Source organism: Oratosquilla oratoria, chromosome 32, assembly GCF_046742065.1.
Source record: "Oratosquilla oratoria isolate Oo_2021 chromosome 32, ASM4674206v1, whole genome shotgun sequence".
Taxonomy (NCBI): domain Eukaryota; kingdom Metazoa; phylum Arthropoda; class Malacostraca; order Stomatopoda; family Squillidae; genus Oratosquilla; species Oratosquilla oratoria.
In genome coordinates this window covers 20,168,681-20,173,680 of record NC_134808.1, presented here as the reverse complement: position 1 = coordinate 20,173,680, position 5,000 = coordinate 20,168,681, and positions in this window count along the sequence as shown.

Genomic DNA, 5,000 nt, shown 5'->3' with positions numbered 1-5,000 from the left:
AGAAGAAGAAGAAGAAGAAGAAGAAGAAAGAAGAAGAAAGAAGAAGAAGAAGAAGAAGAAGAAGAAGAAGAAGAAGAAGAAGAAGAAGAAGAAGAAGAAGAAGAAGAAAAAGAAGAAGAAGATGATATGTAAGAGGAAGAGGATAAGTAAGAGGAAGAGCAAGAGGAAGAGGAAGAGGAGGAGGAAGGGGAAAGGGAAAAGGAAGAGAGAGTGAGGAAGGAGATGAGGAACATGATAAGGAAGAAAAGTTAGAGCGAGATGAAGAAGGAGAGGAAGAAAAGAAGAAGAGGGAGAGGGGAGAACGAGGAAGTGGTGGAATAAGGAAAAGAGGAGGAGGAAGAGGAGGAGAAGGAGGAGGAGGAGGAGGAAGAGGAGGAGGAGGAGGAGGAGGAGGAGGAGGAGGAGGAGGAGGAGGGGCAATGAAATTGAACAGAAATAGTGATAATAACAATGGTTCTACTTGTGGTGATGGTGGCAGTAGAAGGGGTATGTGGAAAAGGAAAGAAAAATATAAGAAATGGGAAGAAGAATAGGATTATGACGCGAGTAAAGAAGAAGAAAAGAGGGAAAAGAAGATTAACAAAAGGAATAAAAGAAGAAAGAGAGTGGGGAAGAGAACGATGGAGTGAAGGCAGGAGAAGTGTGGAAATAGTTTGAGGAGACAATGCCATATGATGAAAATCTTGACATTCAATTTGTGTGCTATGGTGTAAATGTCGGTTGTCAACTTTAAATGAAAATCCTATGGGACATATATTGGAAGCGTATGAAAGGAAATATATTTTGAAGATACATATTCTTCTCCTTTTCATTCAAACACCTCATAGTTTTGTTCTCTTCTAAAAAAGTTTGATTAAAATTGGTACTAAAAATGAGACAATGTTAATATTTCTTTTCTATCATTCGTCAGTTTTGTCCTGTTGTAAAAAGTTTGATTAAAATTGCTACTAAAGAGGAGATAATGGTAATATTTCTTTTCTATGATTAGTCAGTTTATCAAAAAAGTATTCAATAAATGAAATGATGTGATATCACAAACCTGGATATAGTGTAGATTTAAGAAAACTGAAACAACAAAGATATTAAGTCGAGTGTTTCATCCAAAATCGTATAAGCTCCCATCTGGTATCCTTAGAGGGAAGAGGAATGAGTATAAAATGTGTGTGAAGAATAGATTAAGGGTTGGGAAAAAGAGGAAGAAAAGGATTAGGAGGAGGAGGAAAGGAAGGAGAAAGTGAACGGGAGAAACGATAACAGGATGAGGAAGAAGGGAGGAAATGTGGTGAAAACTGGAAGAAAGAAAGAAGGATGGAAAGGAGGAGGAGGAGGAGGACAAAAAGAAGGAAAAATTGAATGAGAGAAACAATAACAGAAAGAGGAAGAAAGGAGAAAAGGAGGTGAAAACTGGAGGAAAGAAAGGAGGATGGAAAGGAGGAGGATGAGGACAAAAAGAAGGAGAAAGTGAATGAGAGAACTGATAACAGGATGAGGAAGAAGGGAGGAAAGGAGGTGAAAACTGGAAGGATAAAAGGATGATGGAAAGGAGAAGGAGGAGGAGGACAAAAAGAAGGAGAAAGCGAATGAGAGAAATGATAACAGGATGAAGAAGAAGGAAGGAAAGCAGGTGAAAACTGGAAGAAAGAAAGGAGGATGGAAAGGAGGAGGAGGAGGACAAAAAGAAAGAGAAAGTAAATGAGAGAAATGATAACAGGATAAAGAGGAAGGGAGGAAAGGAGGTGAAAACTACACGAAAAAAAGGAGGATAGAAAGGAGGGTTGAAAGGAGGAGGAGGACAAAAAGAAAGAGAAAGTGAATGAGAGAAATGATAACAGGATGAGGAGGAAGGGAGAAGAGGAGGTGAGAAATAGAAGCAAGAGAGGGAGGAAGGAAAGGGTTGTTTGGAGGGAAAATAAGGAGGAAGGGGGAAAAATAAAAAAAAGGAGGATGACTTGAATAAGTAAGAGGTGAAAGTTTGAGTGGTGGAGAAAGAGGAAAAGAAGAGGACGCAAAGGAATACAAGAATAAAATGGTGAACGAAGAGAAGAATAAAGATTAAAGAAAGGGAAAGGAAGGAAATACGAAATAAAACATAAATTAATGAGAATAAAAAGATGGAGAAAGAGGAGAGGAAAGGGAAACAGGAATAATCAGAGAAACAAGATGGATAGGAAAATAACGTCGAAAGTAGTAATAGGAAATAGAATGAAAGAAATAAGAAAAAGAAAGAAGAGAAACGATAGGAGGAGAGTAAAAAAAAAATAACGAAGAAAGATGTAAAGAATTGTATTGAGAAAAGAGATTAGATAGTGATTGTTAGATAAGAGACAAAGCAAGAAGGAATAGAACCTAGGGAGATCAGGCAAGCCGGGATAGGAGAAACATGAGATAATAGGAAAATGAAGGAGAGGGACGAGGGAAAAAGAGAAGAAGAGAAAATAGGAAAGGAGAGGAAAAGAAAGGAATAGAGAGATGGATAAATATAAAAATAGAAGACAGGAGAGGAGGGGAGAGGATAAGAGGAGAGGAGAGAAGAGAAGAAAAGAGAAGAGAAGAGGAGAGGAGAGAAGAGGAGAGGAGAGAAGAGGAGATATGAGGAGAGGAGAGGAGAGAAGAGGAGAGAAGAGCAGAGGAAAGGAGAGGAGAGGAGAGGAGACGAGACGAGAGGAGAGAAGAGCAGAGGAAAGGAGAGGAGAGGAGAGGAGAGGAGGTGAGAGGAGAGGAGAGGAGAGGAGAGGAGAAGAGGAGAAGAGAGGAGAGGAGAGGAGAGGAGAGGAGAGGAGAGGAGAAGAAAGCAGAGGATAGGATAGGATAGGATAGGAGAGGAGAGGAGAGGAGAGGAGAGGAGAGGAGAGGAGAGGAGACGAGAGGAGAGGAGAGGAGAGGAGAGGAGAGGAGAGGAGAGGAGAGGAGAAGAGGAGAAGAGAGGAGAGGAGAGGAGAGGAGAAGAGAGGAGAGGAGAAGAGAAAAGGTTATTCTGGTGGTGTTGGGTGGACGAAGAGTGAAAACGAAAAAAAGTATATATATACTGTATATATTAAGGTTTGTTTGTGCTAGAAAGCAAAAGAAGAGAGTAAAGGAGGTGGGAGGAGGAAGAAAGAGTAAAATCTAAGGCGAAGGAGAAGAAGGGAGAAAAGAATTAAGGAGGGGGAGAGGGAAGAAGGGAGTAAGGAGGGAAGGCAGTCGCCTAAGAGTAGGAGAGTTGCTGTAGAGGGAGTGTCATTCGGAACAGATTTGGAAGAGAGCCTGATGTGGAGGGACAGCAAGGAAGGAAGAGTGAAGAAGGAAAGAAACAGAAAAGGAGGCAGGGAAGGGCCAAGGACATCCATTAAATCAAGTAGAATTGCCTGGCGGAAACCAATATACAAAAAAATGAATAAATAAATAAATAGATAAATAAATAAATAAATAAATAAATAAATGAATAGATAAAATAAATAAATAAAACAGAGTATTTCGATCTCTTCATTAGTAAGTCACAAGTCAAGAAAAGTTCAATTGAGATAACTTTTAACTATTTGATAAGGAGATAGAGTTGTCTAGTGAAGAAATGAATAAATAAATAGGTGAATAGATAAGATAAAAGACAGATATATGAATAGACAAGTAAATAAATGAATCAATAAGCGAATAGTAAAGTATATAAAGAAATTAGTATATATATATATATATATATATATATATATATATATATATATGTATATATATATTATATATATACATATATATATATATATACATATACATATATATATATATATATACTGTATATAGATAGATAGATAGATAGATAGATAGAAATAAATACATAGATAAATAGATATATAAAAGTAGATATATACATACATACATAAATAAACCAATATATAAATGAATTATTAGATGAATAAATAGATAAATGAATAGATAAATAATTAATGAATAAACATATAAGTAAATAAATGAATAGATGAATGAATAGATAGATAAATAAATAAAGGTATAGCTAAATTAATAGATGAATTGACAAATAAGGTAAATGAATAGATAATTAAAAGAAAAAATATGTAGGTGAATAAATGAATTAATAAACAAACGATTAAATGAATTAATGAATATATAAATAAACAAAGGGATAAGAATCACTCACGGCTATTCTAGAGGAAGAAGAGGAACAAGGGGAATTTTGTTGAGAGGAAATCATGTAGAGGGAGGAGGAAGAAGAAAAGGAAGAGGTGGAGGAGGAGGAGGAGGAGGAGGAGGAAGAGAGGGATGCGGTGGACGGAGAAGGCAGAATAGGAACCGGAGTGTAGATGGAATAATGTGGAGGCGAATGCATCAGAAAATGTCAGAGAAAAAAAATGTGGGAGGAAGTGAAGAATAGAGGTGGAAAAGGGAAAGAAGGGAAAAGGAAAGGAAGAAGAAGAGAAGCAGGGGAGGAGAACAAAGAGGAGAATGAGGAGGGTGAGAATGATAAAAAGGGTAGGAAGAGGAGCGGTAGAACAAAAAGAGGAGGAAGAATAGCAGTAAAAAGAGGAAAGAGAAGAGGAGGGGGAGGAAAGAAGGAAGAGAAATAGAAGTAGATAGAGGAAGGGGATGGTGAGAAAGACAAGGAGAAAGAGGCAGAGGGTGAATACAATAAGGATGAGTAAGAAGAGGAGGAGGAAAAAAGGAGGAATGAAAATAGGAGGAACATGTGAAGAATATTGGTGACGCAGAGACAAGGAGAAAGAAGAGGAAGTAAAAGAAGGATAAAAAAAGGAAAAAGAAGAAGATATACGAAGAAGAAGAAGAAGAAGAAAAAGAAGAAGAAGAAGAAGAAAAAGAAGAGGAAGAGGAAGAAGAACGCGAAGAAGAAGAAGAGGAAGAAGAACGCGAAGAAAAAGAAGAAGAAGAACGCGAAGAAGAAGAAGAAGAAGAAGAAGAAGAAGAAGAAGAAGAAGAAGAAGAAGAAGAAGAAGAAGAAGAAGAAGAAGAAGAAGAAGAAGAAGAAGAAGAAGAAGAAGAAGAAGAAGAAGAAGAAG